Genomic DNA, 12,830 nt, shown 5'->3' with positions numbered 1-12,830 from the left:
AACCTTAAAGTTGTGGTGGCCAAGCCTTATGACAAGTGGGCCAAACGTCAACTGCAGAGTATAGTACAGTGCCAGTTCCAGAGTGCACGGCAGTCTATAGCAGCCCTTCACATATCTAGTCCATTGGTTTGGTGTGTCTTTGCTCCTTTTTAGTGGAATAATTTTTATTTGCTTCTCTTGGAAGAATGCATTATCCTCGGAGGCAGTGACAAATGTTTACTTTTCATCATCATCTTATTGTAAGGGTCCAGGGGTGTGGGAAGAATTTGTAGATAGGGGAGAAGAATCCAGTGACAATATTTTTTGCATGAAGAGATTCTGTTATTTCTGCAGACAGAAAGGTTGATTGTGAGTGTGCAGTGATTATTTTATTTGGCATTAGGATATTTGAAATAGTTTGTGTAATCAGCACGTTCCTCCTAGAATCTATTTAGAAAAGAAAACAAAATGAGTAAACACCTATCTCTGTGCGCTGAAATACAGTCTCTAACTGAATGTATTTTGGAGCAAGCATTTCCCTCAGTACTGGCTTTTGGTTTTACACCACAAGGTGTGACCATCCGGGGACAAAACTATTGACTAATTTTGGAACATTTCAAGAACATGGACAAGTAAATTGTTGGTTAGCATGCTGGATTAGCAACAGGCTGGTCCACTTCAAATACATACTTGGCTGAGAAGTTTTTTGGGTGCTCTTTGCCTAGTTATTTAGAACTCAACCCACTTTGCAAGAACTCAGATCACGAATATGTTTGTGGGCCGTCTGTATTTCTTGCTAGAAGTGATTCCCACCACACTTCACCCAATTGTTGCCTGGCATCTTTCTCAACAGAACCATGGAGAAAATGAATTGGGTGATTGAGACTAATCTTTCTAGATAAACGTCAAGTTTGTAAAAACAGTCAGTATAGCTCCGAGGGGAAAAGAGCATTAGCGTCAGGGAAGCTAAGCCAAGCTATTAAGTATTTCATTCAATACAGTAACATGTTAATGGCTTGATAAGCTATCCAGGTTCCTGAAAGTGTTGTTATTCCCTGCACACTTGCATATAAGCCTTCTAGGAACTCCTAGGAACAGGATTTTTTCCCCATGTCATCATAATGTGATTGTTGAATTTCTTTTATTAGAGATGTTCTAAAATAAGACTAATTAAGAATGTGACAGATGTGCAGTCCAGTCCAATGAATTGTGGTAAACACAGTGGTTGTGGAGTGTTTGTGCATGTGTGGCTTATAGAAGATGACTGGTACCCCAATAACCATAATGTATTCCCAGACTGGGAAGCTAGACTATTTTGGCAGTCCTGGATCTATTAATATATGAAACTGATTCCAGATCTATTATTCTGAAGTGTTTCAACATATAAGATCTTCAGTGCACACAGACACATGAAACTGCCTTATATTGAATCAGACCCTTGGTCCATCAAAGTCAGTATTTGTCTAACCAGACTGGCAGCAGCTCTCCAGGGTCTCAGGCAGAGGTCTTCCAAGTCTTTTAACTGGAGATACCAGGGATTGAACATGGGACCTTCTGCATACCAAGCAGAGGCTCTACCACTAAGCCACAGCCCCACCCCATACACATATATACACAGACACACTTGTGCAGTGCGACATCTGTTTGATTTGATGTGGAATTAGGAACTAAAAATGACAGAGTTGTGGGTAAACAGTTACCTTCCAAAGGCAGAAATTTGCATTCTTCTGTGCCTCCAGTGGGAAAAAATTAATTGAGCTGACTCTGGAGGCTTGTGCAAACAACCATTTTTTTCTTGATACCTTGGCAACTAGTCAAATATCAAGTTGATCGTGGATGTGCACGCAGCTATGACAGTCATAGATCAGTTCCTGTACTTGGATCAAGAAGTTCCTATGGTGGCTCTCTTTGAACTGGTGAGAAGTATGCAAATATTTTTTTCCCCCAGAGTGAATCCCACTTAGCAGAATATTTCTGCTAAGTCTAATGCAAAGATCTGATAGGAAATGTCATGTGTAGAGCTTTACAGAACTCCTCTTAATGGACTGGTTCATTACGAGCACCTTGCACTATTGTACCAACATCTGCTCTGTTCCTTTCAGTATCCTGTTAGGTAGAAGTCATGATATTGATTTTGAGTTACAAGACCCTAAGTAGCTTATACATATTATATGAGATATACAAGACCTTCTTATCTCCAATTATGCCTCCAAGGGGCTGAGGTTCTAGTTTTAAATGCTTCTGTTGGTTTATATTCTGTTGTTTTATTTTTTGTGACCTTTACTGAGACTTTGGGATGAAGTGAGTGGGTCAGCAGTTGGTGGTCGACCGTGTTGAACGCTGCCAACAGGTCTAACAACAACAGTGCCGCCGAACCGCCCCAATCCAGATGCCTCTGGAGGTCATCCATAAGGGTGACCAGTGCTGTCTCCTCCCCGTGTCCCGAGTGAAAGCCGGACTGGAAAGGGTCTAGGATGGAAGCGTCATCCAGGAAGCCCTGCAACTGTATCGCCACCGCCCTCTCAATTAATTTGCCCAAATAGGGCAAATTGGAAACTGGCTAATAGTTGGCCAATTCGGCCGGATCCAGAGTTGGTCTTTTCAAGAGGGGATGGACCATCACTTCCTTGAGTGCCCCTGAGAACTGCCCCTCAGAGAGGGACTTGTTGACAATCTCCCTTAGGGCACCTCGAAACCCATCGTGGCCTGCTTTAATGAGCCAGGAAGGGCACGGATCAAGGCTGCATGTGGTTGGGCATACAGACTCGAGCAAACTGTTGACTTCCTCCAGGCTGAGCGGGCTGACGCTGTCCAAACCCGGTGTCGAAGATGTGCAAGCCCGGGGCCTCAAGTTCACTCACTGTATCAACTGTGGTGGGGAGGTCATGGCGGAGCTCCAAGACTTTATCCGCAAAATAGCTCGCAAATGCCTCACAGGCAATATCCAATTCCCTAACATTTTGTCTGCCCTATGGCAGAGCTGTTAACAACTGAATTGTTCTAAACAATTGGGCTGGGCGTGAGCGAGCAGACGCAATCGAAGCCACATAGAACTCTCTCTTAGCGGCCTTGACTGCCATCTCATAGGATCTCATAAATGTCCTATAAGATGTTCTTGTTGCCTCGTCACAAGCATGGCACTACCATCTCTCTAGCCGTCTCAGCTCTCACTTCATAAGCTGCAGCTCCTGGGTGTACCAGGGAGCCAGTCTAGAGCGGGAGTGCAGAGGGTGCTGGGGAGCGATCTTGTTGATGGCTGTAGAGAGTCGGCTATGCCAGTCCTCCACAAGCTCATCCAACGAGCCGCCGGGGGCTTCGGATCCCATAGAGCCATTTGAAGCCATTTTGTAACTTTTAAGCCATTTTGGATCCATATTGTATGGAGAAAAGTGGGTTAAAAGTATCCTAAATAAAGAAAGTCTATTCTATACTTTGTGTGGTGTGCCCTTATCACTTAGAATTAAAGTTTAAACAGTTATTTATTTCAGATTAGCTGAATGGAGAATACAACTAAGTCCACCACTGGAGAAGAAATCACCAAATGTCAACAATTTCTGTTGGCTGCATAAATAACAAAAGAGTCCCATGGCATGTTAAAAACAGGTGTATTTTGGCTTAAATTTTATGAACCAGACTCCACTTCATTAGCTGTATGAAGTATTACATTCAAATAGCAGAGAGTAGGAATATGCACGAACCAAGAAACGAACCACGGTTTGAGCATGAACCAGTCTGGTTCTTGGTTCATTTCAAACCGGTTCATTTGGCTGCATCATTCCCAAATCCAACAACGAACCACCTGTTTTTCCATGGAGGTTCATTTGTTTAATTAGAGCGGTTTGTTCTCCAGACAGCCTGGTGCCAATTCAATCAATTCCTAGGTAATGCTAGGGGTAGACATGTGACGAGCTCTAGAAACACCCATAGCAGTTGTCCATAACTTGATAGGCAGCTCTGGGAGCCAACCATGGAGCTCCCATTCTGCTCTATGGGAGCAGATTGTGTGTGTGTGTACACACACATATATACACACACACATACACAAACCACACCCTGACTCAGCTGCTTTCACTTTGCATTGGGAAGAGAGAGGAGTTAGTTCGGTGATAGCAAGTTAGGAAAAATTGCTTGCTGAGTGGCTGATTTAAGGGTAGGCTAGACCTAAGCTTTCTTGGGGGCACCTGCTTTGGGGGAGCTATACTTCAGACATCCCAAATCCAATCTTTGAAGGCAGGTGGAGGAGAGCCTGCTGAAGATTTCCTGTAAGTTTGGCATCCCTAAATCATGAGGAGGCTCTTCTACCACCTTTTGAACTCACAAACGGAACAAACCATAAACTGGTTCGGGAAACAGAAATATTCATGAAAGTTTGTGTAATCACACAAATCATGAACCACCATTTTCTCAGTTCATGTCGATCCCTATTGTCAACCTTGTGGTATGTTTTTAATGTGTTGCATGTTGTAGACTACTTGTCTTGTGAACACAAAAACATCCTTCAAGCTGTGGGGATTCCGGCCCCACAGGAGGCAGCCAACGGCATGCCTCCTGGGGGCCGCCTTTGCCTCCTCGTGAGGAGGAATGGAGGAAGGGCTGTGGTGCAGCCTCAGCACCTAAAGGGGGAGCAGAGCCAGCGCAGTTCTAAAAGGCTGGCTCCGCTCTACCCCTGGCAGTTGCTCGCCTAGTGCTTGGAGAGGAAGGAGCACAAGGCAGTTAGGGAGCCTTTGTAGGCTTGGGGCCTGGGAGGTGGATCTCACCGGCGTCGGGACGAGCGCAGTGACGGGGATGACACCCTGAAGAGGCTCTTGGTGGCGGCTTATTGGCGGCAGTGGCGTTGGCATTTTCTCAGGGAACGCACTGGGGATGCTGACAGCTGTGGCACGCTCCACATCAGTGGCAGAGGCTGGCCAGGCTGCTTGGGGCAGTTCCAGCCGCTTTTAGTAAAAGAAAAAGAAAAAAGAAAATTAAAAGCAGGAAGGAATGCTCCTTTTAAAGTAAGGCTGCCACCTCTGGGTTAGTAAATTCCTGGTGATTTGGGGAGTGGATCCTGGGGGGCAGGGTTTGGGTATGGGAAAGACCTCGACTGGGTATAATGTCATAGCATCCACCCTCCAAAGCCACTGTTTTCTCCAAGGGAACTGATCTCTGTAGTCTGGAGACCAGTTGTGATTTGGGAGATCTGCAGGCACCACCTGGATGTTGGCAAGCCTAGGTGTAAGCCATGCTGAAGTAGCCAGTTTGGCAGTTCTGGAAAAGTCCTGGAAAATATTTGAATTGTCTGTAATGTATGGAAGAAAATCTGCTATGTGAAATCTGATTTTAACATCCTTTATTGCTCTCTCTCCTAATATTTTCATCATCCTTTTGTTAGTTTTTATTGATTGGTTAAATGACTCTGGTTGGGAAGAGGCAAGCGAAATGAAAACAAAGAGCATTACAGCATTCCTTCACAGCCCATGTGGTGACATTTAGAACAGCATAAAATGCATGTCTTTGTTCGTTAGGGCCTTCAGATCCAGCTAGTGACAATGGGGGGGGGGGATAGAATATTAAATGTAAAGTAACCTTTTACAGGCTAAACGACAAAGAATAGAAAACAAAAATAGAGAATGGAATAAATGTTAAAGAAAATAGGCTTGCATAGATTTTTAAAACAATGCACACAAAGCTGGAATCTCTCAACACAAACATGCAATTTGCTACCTCCTTTGTATGTTTGTCTTGGTGTCAAAAATATGTTCTTTGTGTTTGAGAAAAAGTAATTGGAAAAGAGAGGTTACAGCACAATAATAATAAACAAACTAAAGGGAGCATCCTGAAATAAAAGTAGTGCTTTACAGAGGAAGGTAAAGGGTTACCTAATAGTTATCTACAGTGATTATGAGGAAAGGGAACTGGACATTTTACCCTTCAAACACCACTCAGTTTTGTGAATTGAAACCAATGTTGTTAACGTGTTAAAGCAGAAAAAAGACAAGTTCTAAAAGGGCACATTATTTTCCTTTGAACACTTACAAAGTTGAGTTTGGAAATAATTATTTTGACAAGATTGTGGATTTTTGACAATAATAATCCAGACAAGAATATCCCATATTCTTTTAAACTATTGTTATAAGGTGTGAAACAGACTTCTTCCAATAAAAAAGAGAGATGTTTAGTTATTAATTAAAATATTCATCCCCCGCCCTTTCTTCTTGGCCAAAGGAGGTTTACAGAAAATAATTAAAACATTACAGATAAAATAAAAACCCCAAGTATCTAGTCCTGCCAAAAGATGCCTGATGTGGTTGGTTTTGTCTTAAGAATAGTAAGAGAACAAGTAAATTGCAGGTTACCAATAGCAACATTCAAATACGTGTTGCTATGGGCTTATTGGCAAAATGGCAGCTGAAAACAGATGGGTCAAACATGGACCAAACCACAAGGACAAACAATGTGGTAGCGTCTCACAGATATTAACTATTAATGGCAGTGGAAAACTCCTGTTTGTTTTGTTTCTCTTTTTCCAAACTCAGGTCAGATAAATTAATAATTGTCGGCCCCGGTCACACTGGGGGAAATAGGTGTGGCCAAAGTGCGGCTTTTTTGAGCTGCACCAAAAGAGATGCGCGGCGGCGGGATCAGACAGATCCCCCCAGCCGCCGTGCAGGTCCTCCCCGGCACGATCAGATGCTGGGAGGAAGCCACGGACTGGAGAGCGAGGCCAGCCCACTATGCATACGTGTGCATGCGCAGTTTGGCAGGACCTCACATGCTGCGGGAGAGATGGGCGTGCCGGCGATCAGACGGCCGTCCCTGCAGCGGATTTTCAGGTAGGTAGTAGTGTTTTCTAGGGGTTTTTTGTTGTTGTTGCGCAGTTTTGCCCGGAAGGGACGGATCGGGGACTGCTGTGTGCCGCTTCCCAGATGTTGTGGTGTGATAGCATCCGCTTGATGCGCCCCCGATCCGTCCCTCTCACATGGCAAATCCTCCCGTGTGACTGGGGCCCTCATTGTTTTTTTAAAAATTCAGTTCTTGAGAGAGAACCCAAACTCGTGCTAGGTGTCAGGCTGCCTACCACCCTGTCAGATGGCATTTCCTCAGCAAGTACATATGCCTCACAAAGACATGTGCCAATTAAGGCTTGGTAAAAGCTAAATTTCAATCACCACCTTCCCAGGAAAGCTTATCAGTGGCAGCAGGAGGGCTGTTTGTTGAAGATACAGAATTACGTTGTCGCTCTGCTCCCTGAATAGGCCTATAATCCCCTACTATGAAAATGGGGAAGGGAGGGGCATGCACACATAAAGCATTTCTGGTAGTTGCTCTCCTGATACAAGAGACCAGTGAACCAAATAATGAAGTCAAGCTAGCAGTGTGCAGGTCTCACATCCACCTGTAGCAGGAATTAAGGGCACTGTCAGCAGCTAAACCTGTTAACCTACAAAGCAGTTTAGCAAGCCTCCAACAAAGTGAGTATTTAAAGCCCTGCCATCATTTCCATTATGCACGTTGGTTTTATTCATGCGGTGAGCCGCCCTGAGCTGCTTCGGGGGAAGGGCGGGATAAAAGCTGAATAAATAAATAAATAAATAAATAAATTTCAGCTGCACTATCTTTCTTGTTCTGTACTGGTGTGGTGAAAATCCCCCGACTTCGTTACAAGCTATGTTCTGTTCTCTGTTGGGCTGTCATTGTACCATTGATGAGAGGGGAAAAGGACCATCATGATTAGGGCTAGGGAAGGCCGCGTTTGAGGAGGGGACTTCCTAGCCTCTAGGTGGGGCCTGGAGATCTCCTGGAATTTCAACTGCTCTCCAAGCTTCAGAGATCAGTTCCCTTGGAGAGAATGGCTGCTTTGGGGGGGGGGGGCTCAATGGCATTATACCCTGCTGAGGTCCCTCTCATCCCCAAACACTGCCCTCCCCAAGGCTCCACACCCAATTCCACAAGAATTTCCCAACCCAGAGTTGGCAAGCCTACTTCTATGGCTGCCAGTCCCCCTGGGGATGGGAGATGACCTGTCCCCAGGCCCTGTTTCCTGCTACCACTCCTGCAGCTGGTGGGAGAAAATAATTTGGAGGAGCCACCTGTAATGTCACTTCTGGGGAAATTGGAACTGATGTCAGTCCTCTCTAAGAATCACTAGAAAATCTATGGTTTTACTATAGAATTTCTAGTAATTCTTAGAGAGATGTGCTGTCACGTCTGGATTTCCCCCAGAAGTAATGTCACACTGTCACTGAGGGCATCCTCTGTGTCCCTACCCCCTCTACAGTTTTGCCATTTGTACTTTCACAAGAAATCTCACTATTCTTCTCCATTCCCAGACTGGATCTGAGATGTTTGACTCCTCTATGAGTCCTTTCAACTGAGAAAAACAGGTTAAAAGATCTGAAAATAAATATCTGACACCTCCACACTTCTGCTCTTGATAACCTTTGTAGATTTACCAATAGAGATAGATATTTATGTCTATACAGAGGAATTATGCTGTCTATCCAGTGCTTTCTGTCTACTGATAATGATCAAGTAGTTGTTTCTAGGGATGCCACAATGTGTGATAAAGGACCTGGCACCTCAGCCTTTTAAGCAAGCCTCATCCATATGGAATCCGAGAAAAGGCCCAGAAACAATCCTATGATTCTTCCAGCAGTGCTGCACTTTTGCCCTTTTCATTTGCTTTGCCTTGTAAAGCAACTGCTCTCCCCCCCCCCCTCTTTTCTCCTGGGAGAATATGCCACATAGAACAGCCTGTACTGGCAGGGAAAATCCTGATTTCTGTGAATGGTCTCTGCGGACACTTCCCATATCAGTTTAAGCAAATGGCTGAGCAATTCATTTAATTATGTTAAGCACCCATTAGCAGCAGCCTAAGCCCTCCCTTGGGTCATATCTGTTCTATGAGATTCTAATTGTTAGAGACTAACCGTGATTTTCTTCTTGTGCCTGCAGGTGATTTTAATTCTGACAAAGCTATACGACTACAACCTGGGGAGTATCACGGAGAGCTCGCTGTGGAGGTGCGTAGATAAATTGAGCTAATAATTACTAACTTACTTAAAACTGGACACTCTGGTACAGTCCTTTCATTAGATTTAATTGGATTGTCTCTGTGCTGGAAGGTTTGCAGCTAAGTTGCTGCTCTCCCTGTGTTGTTCATGTGTAAGGATGGTGGCACTGAGACCCGCTTTTCAACACAATGTTGTGTATTGCCTCTGCAACGTACGCGTGTGTCTTAATTTGAATAGCTCTCATTCCGATTTGCTGTAATTTGTTTTCCTTAAGTGTTTGAAAGTGGTAAATTCACACCTACCTTTTCCAGGTACTACTAATTTACTTCCATATGAAGCACAGCAGTGAAAATATCATTCATTTTGCCACATTATTTATGCATTTAGCATATATATCACATTCATTGCGTAGAAAGCTTACAGGGCTACGTGAAGCTTCCAATCAGTTTCTGGCCAGGCTCCCATTAAGTCCACATGAGCTTTGCTTCAGTGGTGTGACAGCATCAGGCAGTCTCAGATCATTTATAGATCAGATAAAACTACCGCTGTTCCTCACTGCCCATGGTTAGAAGAAATTTACCATCTGTGCTGTAACATCTAGCATTCAAAAAGAAAATCTGGAGGTTTCTTCCTTCATAAATGCAAACACTACTCCACTAGTTTTTCTGGGAAGGCTAGTGTTCCAAACCACATTACTTCTTTTCAGACATTATTTCAATATACAAAGGGGGCAGTCTCCATTCCTGACCTCCACACATTGACTCAAGATTCAGAACAGAACCTATTTGTATACAATTATATGTACATAGAGCTGTGACTGGGGTCTGGCTTTTCAATACAGAATATATCCCCAATGAATCCTCTGGTCACTGAGTCTCTGTCTCTCTCTGTCTACAACATTCTTTACCCCTCTATTCCTCCAATGAACTCAGGGTAGCCTACATGATTTCCCCCCATTTATTTTGTCTACCTAAGGAGATTAGGTTGCGAGGCTGTGACTGACACAAAGTTACCTAGTGAGCTTCATGGCTAAGTTAGAACAGTGGTGTACCTAGCCTCTTTGGCACCTGGGGCAGATATTTTTTTAACACCACCACTCTTTTTTTTTTTTTGCTGTCAAGTCACAGCTGACTTATGGTGACTCTGTAGGGTTTTCAAGACAAGAGACATTGGGAGCTGGTTTGCCATTGCCTGCCTCCACGTTGGGCCTGCTTAGTTTCTGAGATCTGAGAAGATCAGGCTAGTCTGGGGTTATCCAGGTCAGGACCTGGGTCAGTGTCGTTTCATGTTGATATGGGTACCCCACTTCAGATTTCTTTATGAAATTCAGAATAATTATGAACCAGTTGCTGGTTTAACAGAGGTCCTCCAAAAAACGTTTAAGTTCCTCCAAGTTACTGCGGGGGGAAAAATTCAATAGTTTTTCTACCTATAATAGCATTTTATGTAAATAATTGCCCAGTACGCAGTAACTGAATTTTAAGAAAACAGAAACCCTTTTGAATGAATAATCAAGATTAGATCAGGACAAGATTTTACATGAGGAAGCTGGCATGCTCTTTCGCCAACCTTAATTGGGTCAGTTAAAAATATGCTATTCATTTTATTTATGTCTGTTATCACTGCAAGCCTAAACTTTGGCCTGAACTCAACTGAGGCTATCATACTTTGGCCACAGCAAGGGAAGACAAGAGTCAGTGGAAAAGACAACAGTGCTAGGAAAAGTGGATGCCAGTAGGAAAAGAGGGAGACCCAACATGAGATGGATTGACTCAGTAAGGGAAGCCACGGCCCCCAGTTTGCATGTTCACTTTACAAATAAAACCAGGGAACAGTATCTGGATAAATATGACATTTAGATCACATATTCAGCTGTACATGTGTGGAGAGTAATGTGAAAATCACTGAATGTGCGTTCAAAGGGGGAAAAAATGAATGGAACCTGTACAGAGGCAGAGTCTGGCAGCTCATCCTCTATATATATAAAAGAAAGTCCCCTCACCGTAAAATCAACACCCAGGCCAAATTGCTGGACCTAGAGATACCAAATTTGGGGAGAGCGCTCCCACCGTGGCATAGGTGCTCACTAAGAAGGGATTTTTAGAAATTTGACCCCTAAGTGGGTCAAAATAGATAAAATGTGCTCCCCCCTTTGATTCCTATGCTGCCTCCTTGCACCCCCCACTCTCTGATTGGTCAGCTGCAGAGTTCAGTGTTCTGAGATTAAAAAAAAACCAGTTACAGGGGACTACAGAGAGCTAATGACAGTTGAGTAAATCAGGAGTGGCCAACTGCCTGTGAGGTGAAGCAAAGCTGCTGGCCCAGCCTTCCTATGGCTTCAAACATGCTCCGCCCTCCTACACCTGACAGGCAGTTGTCTGTCAGGTGCAGCAGCAGTCGCAGGGTGCTTAAAGCCATGAGGGAGTTACCACCCCAGTAGTAATGCCCTAGTGACCCTACCAGCCCTGCCTCCATAGTAGCTTCTAATACTCCTCCCCTCCCCCTCCTACACTGGACAGGCAGTTGTCTCTCAGATGCAGCAGCAGTCGCAGGGTGCTTAAAGCCACGAGGGAGTTACCACCCCAGCAGTCATGCCCTAGTGATCCTACCAGCCCTGCCTCCATAGTAGCTTCTAATACTCCTCCCCCTCCTACACTGTGTAAGAGAGGAGGTGGGATGCTTACAGCTGCCAGGGAGGTTTGCTCAGCAGGATTGCCTTAGTCCTGCTGCTGGTCCAGCCTACCTGATGCCTTTAAACATGATCCCCCCCGAACACCAAACAGGCAGGTGTCTGTCAGGTGTAGGAGTAGGGTACTTTAATCCAACTGGGACGCCACCCCAGCAGGATCACCTTAGCAGTAATGCTGGCCCAGCCTCTCTGATGGCTTCCAACACACTCCCCCCCATCTCCTACACCTAACAGGCGTCTGTCAGGTGCAGCAGCGGTTGCAGGGTGCTTAAAGCCACGAGGAAGCCCACCCCAGTAGTAATGCCATAGTGATCCTGCCGGCCCTGTCCCCACAGTGGCTTCTAATACTCCTCCCCCTCCTCCTCCTACACTGGACAGGTAGATGCTTACAGCCACCAGGGAGGTTTGCTCAGCAAGATTGCCTTAGCCCTCCTGCTGGCCAACCCTTCTGATGCCTTTAAACATAATCCTACACAACACCAGACAGGTGGGTGTCTGTCAGGTGTAGGAGCAGGACCAGGGTACTTTAATCCATCAGGGACGCCTTAGTGATGCTGCTGGCCCAGCCTCTCTGATGGCTTCCAACACCCCCCCCCCACCTCCTACACCTAACAGGCGGTTTTCTGTCAGGTGCAGCAGTGGTTGCAGGGTGCTTAAAGCCACGAGGGAACCCGCCCCAGCAGTCTACAGAGAGGTCCTTCAGTAGAGAGGAAAAAAGAATGTATGTCTCACTTCATTTTTTACACGACAATCTTCTTCATTAGAATTCCTACAACACATTTCAAATTTTACATCATCAGTATTATAACTGGATTAACCGAAGTTAAATACCTTAGCAAAGCACGGGTATCAGGCTAGTTGTTGATATGGGGTGAGATGAGGAGGGTCTTGAAATCATCCACAGCTGTGTTTGCATTGCAATAAGGGGGGAGGTTAAGGAACTTTCCATGCCCTCTCTTCTGGGAATCACTTCCCATCTCATTCCTTATGCCAGAGATTCCTGCCTCCTCTTTGCCCCCCCCCCCCGATGCGAACAGGGATGCACAAAAGCTCATACCCTGCCACAAATTTTGTTAGTCTTCAAGGTGCTACTGACTGAACTCTTGCTCTTTTTCTACTGCTGCAGACAGACTAACATGGCTACCCATCTTGATCTATTTAGATGAGCA

The 12,830-nt window shown here is 44.9% G+C and overlaps 1 non-coding gene across 1 annotated transcript; it reads right to left on the bottom strand.

Moving 5' to 3' along the window:
* Positions 1-1,502: 1,502 nt before the first annotated feature.
* On the bottom strand, positions 1,503-1,574 carry TRNAT-GGU. The gene has a single exon. It is a non-coding gene; the product is annotated as a tRNA-Thr (tRNA).
* Between the last annotated feature and the right edge of the window lie 11,256 nt (positions 1,575-12,830).

The sequence above is a fragment of the Gekko japonicus genome, unplaced genomic scaffold, assembly GCF_001447785.1.
Source record: "Gekko japonicus isolate JY-2015 unplaced genomic scaffold, Gekko_japonicus_V1.1 scaffold1038, whole genome shotgun sequence".
Classification (NCBI taxonomy): Eukaryota; Metazoa; Chordata; class Lepidosauria; order Squamata; family Gekkonidae; genus Gekko; species Gekko japonicus.
This window is presented reverse-complemented; position numbering and strand designations above follow the sequence as displayed.